Genomic DNA, 9,355 nt, shown 5'->3' on the forward strand with positions numbered 1-9,355 from the left:
ATGGCAAAGACCTTACAGAGTTTGTTGTGCTTTCACTTTCCCATTACATTTGCCTTGTGTCTTCAACTTGATAAATTATATCCTTACAAAAGCTGAATTTATTTTACTGATTTTTTTTTTAAATTGCTGCAAGTATGCTCCAGAAATAAAACACTGAGAACAGAACACTGCAGTACTAAAGGCAATGTTACATATGAATAGACACTTACTCAAATAAACTGACAGCATTAATTTATTCTCAAGACCTTCAAAAACCTTCTGAGAATAAATAACAAAAATGATGTTAGGCAAGTACAATTGCAACAATGTGCTTAATTCCACCATGGAGCAACAAATACCATGTCTATTGACAGTGTTCTTAGCCTTATGACAATAAAAATATGAGTGCCTTTTTACTTACAGATCTTGCACGTTGTCTTAGCCATTAACTTTTGCCCAGTGAATATTAAATAATTGAATATTGTCTATATACTTAAGTTGGAAGGTTGATATTAATAAAATGTAACCCCACTTACTAGACACTGTTGATGGACATTGTTAATTCAAACCTATGCTGCCATTCTGTCACCTTTCAATTAATCTGAATTTGTATCCTTCCTTTGTTTTGTAGTTTGGATTGGTCTCACCTTGCTCTTCTCCCCCTATGTTTCTTTTCTCCTTCCCTCTAATGGAGTTCCAGGGTTTGGGCTGAGCAAGCCTGGGTCCAGCCTATTCGAGGACCAGAGTCAGGCCCTGGGTCAATCAGGCAAGAAGCTCCCTCGGAGAGGAGGCAAATAATGGAACTTAACTGAATGTGCTCCCAGCATGGAGTGACATTATGAAAACAACCTTGTCCCAAGAATGCCCAGTGATGGGTGCTCTCAGGAAAATACTGAGTGGTTTCCATAGCAACACTAGAATGAATCTTGACTGGAAATACCAGAGTGGCGCAATTCAGCTTGGAAATGGTTGCAATTGCATTCCACTTTGGGGTGGGAGTGTGGGGAGAGAATTGAGTTTTCACCCACATAGCAGTGAAAAATACAGCACTACTATGTTAAATTTCCAGGCATTAATGTCTTTCACACAAACTCTGAAGTACTTCTCTTAACCAATCTTTCAGTAAATAGAACTTAAATATTTAAGTGAGTCAAGATATAAATTATTAATCGAAATATTTTATTGGACAAGTGAACGTACAGAGCAACAGCTTCAGTCAGACCTTAAGCCAGGAGAGGAACTGCACAATTTGGACCATTAAGGTTGTACTATGCTTCGATTCTGACTAGTTCCAAGATTAAAATGAGTTAGGCTCCTTTCCCAGACCTGCCTGACCAACTTGCATATCATAGGTCTACTCTGGTTTTTCCAGAAAGATGAAAGTAAATCCCTTTACTGCCTTCCCTGTTCATCAATAAAACCACTAACTGGTCTCTGTGCTTCCTCTTCTCCCTCTCATTTCTCAAAAATCCATTTCCTAATGTCCTCAAAATGAATGGGGATCCACCTTAATGATTTTGAAATGAATCAGTTGAATATCAATATTGAGCATTTCACAATGTTTTTTTCAGGTTTTACCTATATTCAGCTCATAACTAATTAAGACAGGAATACTTGTCTAGAAATTAGATTTTACTTATTCTTGCTGTATTAAATGAGTGCAGCAATTAGTGAAAATGCCCAGTCAGGACATCCACAAAAAAGTATTCATAGTCTGCAGCTACCATGACATTCCTACATTGACTGCTGGAAAGCAAGTCAGTATCTTAAGTTCGATCTCCATGGCAGCCATAGTAACCATGTAAAACATGGGGAAAGGGGACACGTGTTTAATCTGTTTGATGGCAACACTGTTCCCCCAACTCCCCATCCCCTAATCCCTAATCATGCCTACAATTTTGTTCCCATGCCCAAAGCCACTATGAAGTTCAAGCAGAGATCATGGTAGTTGCGGTAGTGATCAGTCAGGCAAACCCAGGAAAACATTGATGTCCTTATGGGGACTCTTGAATTAACTTGCAATTGGGAACTTGAAGGGTTTGCTCTTTGTTTGACAGTGAGTGGAAAAAGTGCAAGTCATAGGTTGCACATTTTTGCACTAATTTTAATTGTTACTGAAGAAATAAGCACCTTGCAGATTGATGATATCAAAATGTGCATGAATGTCACCATGGAAAAGACAGCTGCAATAGAGTGAATTGTGCGTGAACGGCCTGGTTCGTTCACCATTCCTAATGAGCAAGAATTCTTTGGAAATGGGCACAATCACATTCCAACTTGTACGTATGATTTTTTTAGTATATTTTACAGATAAAAATGTGTACAAGTGGGTCTGCAACTGGCTGGAGTGTTAAAGGACATCTTCAACCTCTCAGTGCTGCAGTCAGAGGTTCCCACCTGCTTCAAAAGGGCATCAATCATACCAGTGCCCAAGAAGAGCAGGGTGAGCTCCTCAACGACTATCACCCAGTAGCACTCACATCTACTGTGATGAAGTTCTTTGAGAGGTTGGTCACGGCTAGAATTAACTCTTGTCTGATCAAGGACCTGGACCCGCTGCAATTTGCCTACCGCCACAACAGGTCTACAGTGGACGCAATCTCACTGGCTCTCCACTCGGCTTTGGAGCACCTAGACAACAGCAAAACATATGTCAGGCTGCTGATTATCAATTATAGCTTGGCGTTCAATACCATCATTCCCTCAGTACTGATCAACAAGCTTCAAAATCTGGGCCTCTGTACCTTCCTCTGCAACTGCATCCTTGACTTTCTTATCGGGAGACCACAGTCAGTGAGGATCGGTAGTAACATCTCCTCCTCGCTGACAATCAACACAGGTGCACGTCAAGGATGTGTGCTTAGCCCACTGCTCTACTCTCTCTACACTCATGACTGTGTGGCTCGGCACAGCTCAAACACCATCTATAAATTCACCGATGACACCACTGTTGTTGGTAGAATCTCAGGTGGCGATGAGGAGGTGTACAGGAGTGAAATGGATTGGCTGCTTGAGTGGTGTTGCAAGAACAACCTCGCACTCAATGTCAGCAAGACCAAGGAATTGATTGTGGAGTTAAGGAAGGGGAAGTTGGGAGAACACACACCAGTCCTCATTGAGGGGTCAGCAGTGGAAAGGGTGAGCAGCTTCAAGTTCCTGGGTGTCAACATCTCAGAGGATCTATCTTGAGCCCAACACATTGATGCAATCACGAAGAAGGCATGCCAACGGCTCTACTTCATTAGGAGCTTGAGGAGATTTGGTACGTCACCAAAGACGCTTACAAATTTCTACAGATGTACAGTGGAGAGCATTCTGATGTGCAGGATCAAAAGAGGCTGCAGAGGGTTGTAGATTCAGCCAGCTCCATCACGGGCACAACCCTCCCCGTCATCGAACACATCTTCAAGAGGTGGTGCCTCAAGAAGGCCTCATCCATTATTAAGGACCCTCACTACCTGGGACATGCCCTCTTCACGTCACTACCATTGGGCTTCTTCCCCTCTGCCATCAGATTTCTGAACGGTCCATGAACACTACCTCGTTATTCCTCTTTTGCACTATTTATTTATTTATGTAACATATAGTAATTTTCATGTCTTTATGTCTTGCACTGTACTGCTGCTTGCAAAACAACACATTTCATGACATATGTCAGTGACAATAAACATGATTCTGATACTGAATTTCCAGATATTTGCCTTAGCATTTGCAAATTTTGGCACAAACCAACTTTTAGATTTGTTTTAGATTCCCCCACCAATCCATGTTAATATTTAACTTGCACCTGAGCAGTGGTCATAACACTCCTCCAATATCACATGATTCCCTCACTTTTCAATTACCAATTTATTCTTATATTTTGATACTGCCACCCATTCAAATGCATTCATTCTACGGACTCGCCACTTTCTATCCTATATCTTATGTTTAAGTTTGTACCCATCTTCTCTTATTCTGCACCTCTCAAAAGCTGGAACAACTTGTTTTTCTATCTACTTTATCTCATCGTTCAGAAGCATAAACTTATTTATCTATTCATTCTTAATTTTCTTTACAATCTCCTTACCTAGCTTTTTCAAGTTTTTCCTTTTATTTGCATTTTATATGCAATCCTACTAATTATAGTCTTATTATTGCTTCAATGTCCTTCTGAAAGCATTAAGTAAAAAACTTCACATAGTTTTTTAACTAAATTTTATCTATGTTTTATATTGGTGCTCAGTTACATTTAAACCACATGCTGAAAAACTTATTTTAGTGTTGCCTAATAAGTAACAGTAAGTGCTGGCTAAATAGGAGAGTGAAATCACTGTTGAGTCTGATCTTTTGCTAAATGCAAATACTGAACAGAATCTGGAGTAGAAACCCTGACTGATCATTTTTTTTTAATTTGAGGTTAAATTTAGAGTCCAGAGATGAGAAATTTCAACTATAAAGTTGGAATGCAGAAGCTAAGGTTGTTTTCTTTCAAGCAAAGAAGGATAAGAAGAGATTCAATACAGCTGCACATGATCATGATGGGATTAGATAGGATTAATTAAGAGAACCTGTTCTCATTTGTGGCTAGTTTTAGGACCAAGGAACACAGATTTAAAGTAATGGCTAAAAGATTCAGAAGGATTGTGAGGGGGGAATATTAAGAAATATTAAGGAATATTGATCTGGAACTCAGTAATTGGAAGAATGGTGGAAATGGAGTCAATGGGGGCTTCCAAAAAGAAACTGGAATGAAATTTTGAGGAAAATAATTTGCAGGTAAAGTGGGGAGAATGGGATTGCTTTCTAGGAGCCAGTACAGATTTCATAAATTGAGTGCCTCTTTCCTATACTGTTATTTTCCTTATACTGCCATTCTGTAAACCAAAAATTGGCTTTCAATCCAGTAATGACTGTGCTGCAGGGTGTCTTAAAGTGAACTGGCATGGTTTAATGTACACTCCAGGTTTTTTTGGAGGGTGGGTGGGAAAGCAATTGCCTAAATCTTTAGCATTTTTGTGATTGTTTTGAAAGACAAGGAATTTGGCAACCTTTGCCGTTTTGAGAATGCTTGATTTTTCATTACACTTTAACCATGTGGTAATTTTGTAGTGATCTGAAGATATTCTTACTATGCATAAGAATTGTTCTATAGGATAGCATACCAACCCAACAATTCATCTTATCTGTCATTATTCAGTGTTAATTGTCACCAGGCATTTGGTCAGCTGATCCTGCCTTTTCCAATCATAAAATTGAAATAATCATTTTAATTATATTATAGGCTCAATACACAACTTTATTATGATTAGTGGGCCTTCAAACAGCACAAACTATAAAGAGCGCCACCCCGTGTTGTAAAATCATCAATGCCCGAAATAAAATCGGATGTTACTCTTTCTGCCTGCATTGGATCTTTTTAGAAGGTATTGTGCCATATCATTTAATGTTTAAAAGTAGTAACTTGTTTTTTTGGATGAAGATGAAACAAAGCAACAAATAGCTTTAAAAACCTTGTTTCTATAATGCCTTTCTTATAATGTTCAAATTCTTTACCTCTGCAAAATTACTTTTAATGTCTGTTGTAGAAAATGTGTCTGCATTTTGCATACAGTATGTGATGAATGATTAAATGTGATTTTTTTTTTCCATTTATGAGTGCTGCTGATTGAGGAATAAATATTGGTCAAGGTATGAGGATGAATCTCCTATACCTGGAACAGTGGAGATGAAATCTTGCATGTCCACTTAAGATTGTGTGCTTAACATTTTATTTGAAAGATTGAACCTCTGACAGAACAAAGTTACCTCTGAAGAATAAAGCAAAAAATGTTAATTCACATTATAAGGAATCCAAACATTTGTTTTAAATTTTTTAAAAAAATTTATTTACAGCGTGGTAACAGGCCCTTCCGGCCCAACGAATCTGCGCCGCCCCATTTTAAACCCAATTAACCTACCCGTATGTCTTTGCAATGTGGGAGGAAACTGGAGCACCCGGATGAAACCCACGCAGACACGGGAGAATGTACAAACTCCTTACAGCGGGAATCGAACCCCAGTCACCGGCGCTGTAATAGTGTCGCGCTAACCGCTACACTACTATGCCGCCCAATTGTTCTGGATAATAGTCTATATTACAGACTAGGAATATCTTTTGATCATAGCCTTCAAATAGCAAGCTCCTGATACCAGGTCAACAACGAGTTTCTTTTTTTTTTAAAAATAGCTGGAGAGTTTAGTGGATACCTTAGTAGCTGGTAACAATATAGCTTTAACAGGCCCCTGCTGATGGTCTAGATCTCCATCCTGGTAAGAAGGAATCAGTTGCACAAATGAGAATACTAAAGACTCTTTATGGCATCTTCTGTTTTATTTTACTAAACAGGCCAGTATCTATGGAAAGCGAAAACAAAGAAAATTAAAGTGGCAGGAAGCTTGGGGTAGCTTCTGTAGACTGATCATGAGTGCTCTAAAGATTTCACCAAACCTGCATTTGGGCTCTCTTGTGTAAAGGAGGGGAGACCGCATTTTGAAGATGGTATGAAGCACTAGGTTGAACGTATTTTGAAAAAAATCACTTGACTCTCCTGTGAAAATATGTGGAAAGTACAGATTAAAAATGGACACTTTTTAAATTCAGTTACTGACCAAGACGTGTTTTTTTTTGTTTGTTTTTCTCCCCCCAAAGAGAGATCCTTTTTGTTTTTGTGCTTAAATACAATACGCTATGAAATGTATTCAAGAATCTGATGCAAGTACTTCCCACAACTTGAATATCAATACAATTCTCCTCATTTGAGGATTTTCACTATTTTATTCTTGGAAACATCTATTAAAAGTGTGTTTTCTTACCATAAGTAAAGCTTAGCATAAAAATTGAAGACATCAAAACTTCTTTTTGAGTACAGAAGGGATGACAGCAATATTGTGAATTACAGGATAATTAAAAGGGGTAATTCTAATTGATTTCTGCATCATATTGTACAAATTAGTGATCTCCCAAATGAACCAGAATAATTTAATTTGAACAAATGGATTGTTACACTTTTTAAAAAAAAAATCAGGTTTCCTATCAATGATTTCTAAGGAAACTATAGTATACACTTTAAAGTATTAAAAAAAACACATTTAGGTAATTTGCCATCACTCCTGTGGAAATCCTCCCTTTATTTGCAGTGCACCTCATCATCAAACACTCCAAGGTTTGAGTTCATCAACATGACTCAACACTAACCTCAACAGAGCACCCTCTACTGTAACAGTGCAACATTTACACTCAAATTCCTGTATTAGGCTAGAGAATTGATTGTAACTTTTTTTTATCTGCTGCAATTGTTTTATCAATTTTGTGGGGAAGGAAGCAGTTGGAAGATGCAGACACTTGTGATATTCTGTCATTGTAGGTGGGTAACAACTTGTAACCACCTAAATAGACATTATTAAAATGTAGCTGTGAATTTCCTTATTGCATGATTTCTGAAATTTTCTGGTTACAAATATCAAAACAATATTCTGGTAAGTGGAAATAAATGGACGAATGGACACTAAACACAGTGGGGTGGGGGTGGGGAGAGTTAGTTCTCGTCCATTCTAGTGTAACTACTATTTTTTAAAATCCTGATGTGTTGATAGCTACTAAGTAGACTCTGCTATTGAAAATATGTTAAAGTGCAGATTTGTTAGATTTTAATTGTTAGAGATTTAAAATTTTTCAGTTTTGTCTTTTTCATTTCTCTCTAATGCACATTTTACTTTCCCTCTTGATATTTTGTAAATGAGTTGCATCGAATTAACATTCATTGCATGACTCAATAACAGTTCTTTAATCTGATCAGTCAGAGCTACTGTTGTTGTCTGACCTCTTAAAGATCCAAGATCCCACTGCAAATGGTACTGTTAGAAAATGGTCCTCCAATCACAAGTTACAATGCAAATCTTCACATACATTCTGTGGCTCTGAATTGAATATTGTGCTTGTTGTCACTTACTGACTGGTCAATACAGATCATCCTATTCGGTAGAACTTTTGTGCATGAAGATGACTGTGGGGAAAATAGTTACAGCACAATTATTCAATTTTTCATAATTGACAATTATTGTCAAAATTCTTTATAGACCATTTATGAACTAAATTACATTTTCATGTCAAGATAAAGGTTGTTAATTCTGTGTATAAAGTTTGTGCTCTACAAAAATAATGCTGAAAGTACTGTACTAATGCTCACTGTAGAGAAATGTGGGTGAAAAGATTCATTTGATTAACTACTTTAACTTTGTGCACCTGTATATCTATTTATATTTGCTCAGAGTATGAATAATGATGTCTTCCCTTGCTGTAGTAGCTTTGTGGAGTTCAAATCTTTAAATAAGATTGAGTACTTAAACTTAGAATGATCTGTGTCACTTTTTTTCCAAATAAAAACAAAGGAATGCAGCATGGAGTGAAAATCTGACAGCACAGCCATAGAAATATTTATTAGATTTGGCATTAACCCTCAATGGCTCATTCAAGACATGACAGATACAGTTATTAATCTGATTAAAGTACTATTCACCAATCAGAATGATGTGCTACATTGAAAGTTCATTTGAGATCAAAAGGAAATTAATATTTTTATTAAGACAGATAATCAGATATTTGATACTTGTGCTCCTCAAGAATTAAAGACAGCAAGTTTACTGCCATGGAATCTACTTTTTCCCCTGCCATAGCTCCTTTGTGTAGATACATGCACAGTGTATCTTACAAATACAGGTAATGTACTACCAATTTGGTGATGATGGAACCTCTGTGGCTCTGATAAATTATCAAAGATCAAGTGTGAGAAATACTTTGCAGATATGTTTAACAGAAGGGGTGCAGTTATTGATTGGGAATTCCATTGCTCTGGGCTCACAATGCATGGAAGTCCTGTGGTATGACATTTGAGATGGCTTTCTAAAGATAAGACACAGGAAGATCAGTGCCATAACTAGCAGAACAAAAACATGTTGAAAGCAGCAGAAACTGAACAGTCAATTGGCTGTAAATCAGAACAATTTATGATGAAGGTGAAGTTGCTGATAGAGAGGAGCCCAATAATTCACTACTGCCAAAGAACCAGAGCAAGTAACTAAAGCCTTTGTCTACTCTTGGCATTACCTGATTTAACATCTTGGTGGAAAATAAGTGTCTCTTCCTTTTTTTCCCCCAAAACCAAAACACTCAGGCTTGTAATAAAACTTGAAAATGTTGGAGGTATACAAGTAGCTGTACTCTGGAGAAAAAACAGCATTTGTTTTTGTGAGGTGACCCTGTCACTAATGGGTTGCACTGGTTCAAGAAGTTTGTATTGTCTGCACTATCATCTTCACATGATAACTGTGGATAATCTTGGTATGTGTAGTAAATAGG

At 37.5% G+C, this 9,355-nt stretch overlaps 1 long non-coding RNA gene across 1 annotated transcript; it reads left to right on the plus strand.

Moving 5' to 3' along the window:
* Positions 1-4,543: 4,543 nt before the first annotated feature.
* On the plus strand, positions 4,544-8,554 carry LOC127577393 (uncharacterized). Its single transcript, XR_007957369.1, has 3 exons — positions 4,544-4,737; positions 5,243-5,384; positions 6,347-8,554. It is a non-coding gene; the product is annotated as an uncharacterized LOC127577393 (long non-coding RNA).
* Positions 8,555-9,355: the final 801 nt, after the last annotated feature.

Source organism: Pristis pectinata, chromosome 13 (assembly GCF_009764475.1).
Source record: "Pristis pectinata isolate sPriPec2 chromosome 13, sPriPec2.1.pri, whole genome shotgun sequence".
Taxonomy (NCBI): domain Eukaryota; kingdom Metazoa; phylum Chordata; class Chondrichthyes; order Rhinopristiformes; family Pristidae; genus Pristis; species Pristis pectinata.